Below are 8,593 nucleotides of genomic sequence, written 5' to 3'. Positions count from 1 at the left end.
AATTTCTGACATTGCCAGTGAAGTGGAAGACCCAATACTATTATGGACTACTGGACTCTTTTAGAATACTTTGCTGAGTTAACACACCTATAATATTCAAATGACAGAACTAAACAAAAAAAAAAGGGATACAGATGAATGTCCATTTTGTTCCTGTGTATTCAAAATGGTTAGGATAGATATATAGTTACATTCTCTTAATGAATAGAGGGATTTGTTCTCTAATTTTTTGTAAATAGGAGATCAAGTTTGCATCTTGTACAGCAAATAACCGCTAGGAGGAGAGTATGTAACATTTAATTATTGAAACTGTCCTACCAATTTGATTTGAAATTGTCTCATTGCTATTTGTTCATCAGTAAAATTATGGGGAAAAAAAGCAAGACCAGAGGACAAACACAGGTGCAAATTCCGCATTTCTTGCCATGTGCTGCCCTGCACTATTTTGGCGCACTTCCATCAAGAGACTATCACTAAATTTAAGCCTTTGCCTTTACTCAAGAGCCATAGGCAATATAAAACTTGTTTTCTCTGTAAGTTACCCATCCTCAGGTATTTTGCCATAGTGATGAAAAACAAAAAATTGGGCTCATGTTTATTTAGGAAAACAGAGCTTGAAATACATGACTATCTTACTTAGCCTAAGTAATTGAGTTACATCAAATAACTAGGAATAAACAATGATAATTCTACTGATGAGTCCTTGCTCACAGGTGTGCTTGGTTTCTATTCTTATACTGGAGCAGAGTACACAATCCACTCATTTATGCTCTTCATAGAAGAGACATCTTTTCCGAGGCAAATTTAAACAGTATTATTTAACAGAAAAGAGTGACTGAATATTGATAGTATTAAGGGAATGATCATCAAATACTTTAAAGTGATGGAATTCTTTTTCTTTAGGTTGGATTTGCTTTATTTAAAATATATTTAAATTCTTTTAATGTGGGTTAGAGGTACAATATGCAGATAATTCATTTTTGTAGGGTTGTAATAGAGGCTGTTTATACTACTCATCTATCTACTCATCTACATACTATCTATGTAATATATATATATATATATATATATATATATATTGATTGATTGTACTGTATCTCATATTTATTTTCTCTACCAAGCTGTACAGTAAAAGTAATATAAGCCATCTGGTAAAAAAAAAATAAACCTGATTCTATGACGCTATTTAATATATGGAAGCTGATAATTTATTGCTTTAAAATTTAATGTGTTATCTGACAGCGCAGCTAAATGAACTCTAAGAAATAAAGTGACAATCTCTTCCCTGAGCTTTGACCTGTTTCTAGTTAGTATTTCCATAACTTCACTATTTTAATTCATTGGGAGCGTATATAATTGCAAAGAGGAAAAGCTTAACCTCTCATTTGAGATACGTGATATTGATTATTTTTATGTCTGTTTTAAAATACAATTGGCGGGGTGTAAATTACACTTGCACAATTAAATTTTGTTTGGTATACTGCACCCTAGAATTGGGAAACTGTTTTGCAACCTCATAATGAATATGTTTTCTATTGTTTTAATCAACATATATTTGTTAATTTAAAAATTTACACATGCAGTGGTTGAGTTGACTATCTAAACATTCTGTATGACTTTGACCATCTCTTATGTCAGACTAGAGATCAATGCACTAGGAGTACGCCTTTGGCTGCAATCATAGACCAATTATGGTGGTAGTTTCACGTTAGCTACACAGTTAACTACACAGTGGCATAAAAGTGCAATGCAATGAGTTCATAAACAAAATGAATTGCATTCAGTTAAAAATGGAGCTTGCCTTAGCTAAAGCTTTTCTTCAAATGTCTGATAGCTGAGAGAGGCTGAGTATTTCATCCTCCTGGGTCACCATCTTATTCTCCTTTGTGAGAAATACATTGAGAAATTTCCTCAAACGTGAAAGAATGGAAACCCCAATGACATTCACTTGTGACTTCTGTGGAGTAATTGGTGACGTTAATCCAGCAGCTGTATGTGGAGCCCTCTGTGTCAAGCAAAGCTCCTTATGAACAGTGGGCATGTTCTATGCATTGTTGAGCATGTAAATGCTAGTCTGTCCTTCTGTAATAAGTGTTTTTCACTTTAGTATATGAAACCTGGGTACAACAGTACTTCCATACATTTTGAAGTATTAGAATTTCTCCATACATTTCTAAGTAGGAAACATCTTTCAGAGATGTTTCTTAAAGGTACTAATATATACTCTTACACACATGTACTCTGAACACATTTAAACTCTAGCATGATATAACATGTCTGTAGTCACTAACTTCCAATCTATGCATCAATATGCACTGTGAAGATTTAACACATTTGGGGGCAGAGACAAGGTAACTACACCTACCTATAAAGGTATTATAAACTCAATTGAATACATATTATTATAGTTAAAATAGCAAAATAGATAAATAAGAGTTTTCAATAATATGATATAACACATGGCTAACTCATGAAAGGAGTCAATAAAAATCAGAATTTCTCAACAATGTGGAGAATGAGTGAGTAAACTGGGAATGGATATTATAGAACGTTATTAAAAGGAAAAATATTTGAAAGTTTGTAAACATGAAGACTAATGTGTCGCATAAAGGCATGTAACATATAAATAAGGTAGAAAAAGATTTAGAGGACAAAATTTAATATTTTTGAAAAATAAAAGTGGACCACAAGCTTGAAATATGAATATATACCACATTCTTTTTGCTGCATCCCAAGTTGTTACAAAATGCAAATGTTAGTCACAGATGCCACTGTATTCTAGGCTACTCAATGATAACATAATATTCCATACAAGCAACTACCTTCAATAAGCATAAAAGTACTAGTAGGAAAGTGTGAAAGACGAAAGGGTTAAGAGAATAACATTATTAAGAGAAGAACATGGTTTAGGGTTGTTCAGGTACAAAGAAGTAGTATTTTGCAGAATAAACTTACATAGAGTTTGAAAAGAAACAAAAATAGTTATGATATACACATGACATTCTTTCATTTCAATAATGATTTATGATGCGGAGAACAGTCAGTTCGAATAAAAAATAAATGAGACATTGAGGATAAATTAAATGTATATTAATAAAACTAATGAAAAACTTAAAATATGTAACATGTTCTACTATAACTAGCTCTAAAAATGCCTACTAGAGGGACTGTGTTGTTAATCATTAATAATAAAAAAAATAACAACTTTAAGAAGGAATTTGGTATTGGATTCTAGCATTAGTGAAAAAAAATGAAATAAATGTATATCTTAAGCCTAAGTAAATGCAATAGTGGAGTCCCTTTGAAATTATTCATTAGCAATTCCATATTAATGCATTAATGTCAATATATTATTTTATGATTTGATAAAATGCAGCATTAAGATGATCTTAACTGAAATGTGAGTCAATCAAATGTACGTTCTGTCAATTTCCTGAAGTTGAGTAAGTTCTTTGATCTGCTCCAGATCTGCCTTGTCCTGAGAGGCAGAGCAACGGATTCTTCCATGCATGGCCAGGTTGTCCTAATGTGTACACGGAAGTCCTGGTGAAGAGAACCTTGACAGAATAAGCCGGCGCTCGGGGAAGACCCTTGTATGGGAACACCAGTGGCTCGCCACCTCCTCCGCTGCTGTGTGGGAAAGAGTTCTGGGAGCAGAGGAGGAAACAGGGCGCCACAGCAGCGGCCCTGGCGCACTGCACGAACTGCACTGGGCGAGGTGGGCGGTGGGCTTCGTGTGGGCTCTGCTGTTCAGTGAACCTTTTACTCTTCCCTTCTCGGTATCCTCAGGGTTTTGTTCCTCCCGCTTTACCATTTCTTGTGACAGCCAGACTCATTCTTAAGTAGCTTTTGTGGGCCCCTTAAGAAGTCTAGCTAATAACATAGAAAATTAAAAATAAACTTGATGCTTAACCACAAGATACTACGCAAATAGTAGCATATTAGTACTGGAATACTAATAAAAATCTGAAACATTAAAAGCCTATATAACTACATTTAAAATGCTAATTTAAACTGTTAATAGAAACTAAATATACTGTATTCCATTATAAGAATATATATATATATATATATATATATATATATATATATATAGTCTAGGTAAGACAGTATTGGCACAAAAAGACACACTGATCAGTGGAATAGAGCTGAGGATACAGATATAATTCCATGAACTGTCAGCCATCTGACTTTAAAAAGGCTATAAGAGCATGTGAAGGAGCAAGTGTATCCTCTTTAGTAAATGATGCTTGGAAAACTGGTTATCAGATGAAGAGGAATGAATCTAGATCCTAACTCCTCACCTTGTCCTAAGGTGAAATCAAATTGGATGAAAGACCCAGATATATAAAAAAATTGAATCCAGTGGAAGGAAAAAAAAAGTAGGTAAATTTCTTAAAGACATTGGCATAGCCTAAGGCTTTCTAAATAGAACTCAATTGTATAGGAAATAACATTAACAATCAACTAATGCGATTATATCACATTTAAAAGCTTTGGACAGCAAAAAACAGTGCACAGAGTAAACAGACAACCTATAGAACGAGAGAAAGATTGCCAGTTGTTCAGTGGACAGGAGTAATAACTAGAATGTATAAGAACCAAACATATATATATATATATATATGTATAAATATATATAATATATATAACATATATATGTATGTATATATTTCAAAAACAAAGAACCTAAATTAAAAATGAGCAATTGAAAGGAGCACACACTTCTCAAAAGAAGTACTAATGACCAACAGATACCTACAAATGCTTAGCACCTGTGGTCATTAGAGAAATGCAAATTAAAAACAAGCCCAAATTCCATCTTACTTGAAGAATAATGATGGTTAACAAGGACTGAAAATCCGACACAAGCTGGCGATGTTATTGCAGAAAAGGAGGAAAATCAGTGAGGTGGCTGCTGAGAAATGTAAAAATAGAAAGTCCACTTGAAGCAGGACTAACTGTGCTGGGTATGATTCAAAAAGAATCAAGCATCATGGGATGGTGACAGGCGCACACGCACAGTATGGCAGCACAACTTACCTTCTCCAGAACTCCGCAGTATCCTTTCACTACAAAATGGGCATGTTTGGGATGCTGAGCCTGGCTAGAAGGAGGTGACAAAAACTCTGTGAGAGGAAACACTGAGAAGGGAGTCCTGTTAGTACATTGGACAAGAGAAGTCTGTGTTATAACAGGGAAAGACAAAAAAGGTGTCTTCTTATTGTGAATTATTCACAGCAGTGTACAGAAATGACAGAAGAAATGAAACAAATCCCTACAGTGGTCAGTAACCAGAGTTCTGTAGGTGCTGTTGATAGAGCCAGCCAACATCTAACAACATCTCTTGTAATCAAAAAGAGAGGAAAAATATTATTATAAAATATTTGTGTACCTTCTGGACAGAACAATATGGAACTTTTTATCATGTATTCAAAACAAAGGGGTTAGAAAAGTCATTTACAACTTAGATCAGGTCTAAGGGATGAAATAATTGAAAAATATGGGATAGCAAAATATCCACTAGGATTTAAATCACATCACCTCACTATATTGGAGAAATTTTATTGAAATTATGCCACCTACAAAAAAGAAGAAAACACAAAATGACAGTGTAAAATGTATTGTTCAAAAACACACAGAAATGCACAAACAGCTTGGAAAAAGACCAGATGCTATGGGCTGTATTTCAATGTTGGGTTTTGTATTCAATGTTTAAGATACATCATACACAAAAAAGTTATCAAACACATTTGATAAAATTATTATTTTTAAACTTTCTACTATATTGTCCAATAAAATTAATGGAAAAAATTAGTCTGTATTTAAACAATTAGTCTGTATTTAAATAATTGGACTAGTCTGTATTTAAATAGTGGTTAAACAGTTGTGCAACAGTTTATTGTAGGAATCAAAATAATTATATCCCAGATATTTATTTTAATTTAAATGTAAAAGCTTATATAACCGAAAATAATTAGCTCAGCTTAAAATCAAAATTTCAAAAGCTAAACCCAGTGCTCCGAATAATATGCAAATTTAATGCTGAGCATAATTTGTGATAAGCTCAATAGAACATTAACAGACAGGTGTTATCTTGGTTATTTTCCTCTCATTACTTGGACAAAATACACGATACCCAAAATGAAGGATGGAAAGGTTTATTTAGCTCACAGATAGTGGAGGTTTCAATTGGCTCCAAGCTAATTGAAACTAGCAAGGCTCTCTCTCCTCCCTACATTTGTGTGGGGATTATCTACCCTCCCCCCTCCTGGGCAGGGTAGCCCTCACACCTACAATCCCAGCCCTGGATCCTGAATTAATCACAAACTCTAGAAGCTGCCCCATGACTGCATGAGGCTTTGGGGGACATCTAGACACAAACCGTAACAGACGTGTTTGAAAGCATAGAGAACTTCAGGGCTGATAACTAGGAATTAATATTATGAGGTATGGTTGCCCTTTTGTAATCTGACTTGGCAAGTGAGGGTCCCCACGTGCATAAGTGAGCCCATTTAAGAGTGAGTGAGTGAAGGGAGTTATGTCGCTTCAGCTCCATACTAGGGGCACTGACTTTTTTTTTTCCGGAACTGGGGATTGAACTCAGGCCCTTGCACTTGCCAGGGAAGCGCTTATTCCACTGAGCCATCTCCACAGCCCTACGGGCACTTACGACCATTGGTATAAAGTGCCTCCGACTCTGCATTGGATTTGTGCGGAGAAGCACTTCAGTATGGAAACCAGCCTGCTCTTCTTCTCAGGAAGCAGCAATTGGCAGGGTAAATGCGAGGATGTTTGGTGTTCTGGGACAGCCTATTATTTCTTTTCAAAGAACAAATACTATTGTTTGTACATAAAGCAAAAAAAAGAAAAAAGTGAACTTTGTATAAGAACAAATGCACAGAACACATGCACAATTCTCCTTTCAGAAAAAATGACTATGAGGCTGATTAGAAATGGGGCCTGTGGGCTGAGAAGACAGCTCGGCGGTGTAGGCACCTGGTCTAGGCGTTAGGTTAGGAAGCGCAGGGACCAGGGTTCGATCTCCTGCCCCACGTGCCACGCCTGCCCCGCCCCGGAGCATGCCTTGCTGGCCACAGAGACAGGACAAGGTGGCGCACGCCTGTAATCCCAGCACAGGAGAGACTGAGACAGGAGGATCACTAGGAGTCGAATGAATGAATAAATAAATGTTTACAAAAAGAAAAGGCGTAGAGCCAGCGCCAGGAAAGTCAGCTCAGTAACAGGCATGAAGGTGTCAGCAGTGTAAAGCTCCTGGCAGTTATGGTGGGAAAACTGCAGTTTCCCCTAATATGTTACCAGCTGGCTGGCTGCCAGAAATGCGGGACTCTGGGCAAGTACACTGACGTCTTAAACCTACCACAGAGGGAAGGTTGTGTTTTCATTAAGTTGTAATCTTCAAAGTAAAAGATACCACCGTGTACTGCATACCCTTATTTTCTACAGATGTACAGATTTCTTTCAGACTCCAGTCATGTCGTTATAATTAATAATGGAGAACCTCGATAGCTCAAATCAAAGTCAACATCCTCGTTCTGCTACTTATTTTATGACAGTACACTGCCGATAGGTAGAGACGATGATGACAAGCCTCTAGGTTTGAGGCAAATGAGATATTATTCCCTAAGCTGTGACGTTTTTTCATTAATTTTGTTTTGTATCATTTTGGTGGCCTATGAAACTATGAGATAAACCAGTTATAATAATCATCTCATTAATATAATTTTTATAACTTGATTGACTATCAAGTTATAAAATAAAATGAAAATAAATCAATATTTTTATAGTTTTACATAGCAGTAAGAAATCTTATGTTCAGAAATTTTATGTTCTAAATTCAGTGTTTTATAAATTGTATTTATATTAAATTTTGGGTGACTTATGGTATCAGAGAATATGTTTTACAACATCTTCCCAATTGAGACTCCTAGTAATATTGATTTGCTCCAATGTGATTAAACCCAACATAGCTATATATTTCTAATGTGAGACCACTTATGTGTACAGGTATCTATCTGTACAGTAGGAAAGACAGCATAGAGAATTAGAATTGGTAACACTTCTTGCTTCCAAAAGCAAAAAGTAAATAAATAAATTAGCAGTGAGATCAAGAATTGTCATTAGCAATTTGTGAGGAAATAAAATGAACGTGGGGCAGGAGGTGGGCTGCCTTCGCAGGATTCCGAGATAGCTGCTTCTGCCTGCGCGGGGAATGCCAGCCTGTCCTGTGCTCTTGCTCAGCATTACTGCTCATGCCTGGAAAAGCAAAGGCAAAGGCACTGGTTAGGAAAGGAAGAAGAGGGCTGGTGAGATAGTGGTCTACAGCGCCTGCTTAGGCAAGCTTAGGCAAGTGTGCAGGGACCATGGTTCGATCCCCAACACCACATCCTGCACCAGCCCTGCCCCTGGGGTGGGCGGAGCCTGCCATAAAAAGCAAGCAAATAAAAAAAAGAAAAGGAAGGAGAAAAGAATCCACTTAAAAGCTGCCAAGAGCAACAGACAGGTGTTTCATTGAACACAGTATATGTCGCTTCCTGGCTCTAATGACTGACAGAGATGACAAAGGATTGCC

Source organism: Octodon degus, unplaced genomic scaffold (genome assembly GCF_000260255.1).
Source record: "Octodon degus isolate 3935 unplaced genomic scaffold, OctDeg1.0 scaffold00046, whole genome shotgun sequence".
Classification (NCBI taxonomy): Eukaryota; Metazoa; Chordata; class Mammalia; order Rodentia; family Octodontidae; genus Octodon; species Octodon degus.
The sequence above is the reverse complement of the archived record's forward strand: the minus strand, read 5'-3'. Positions refer to the sequence as shown.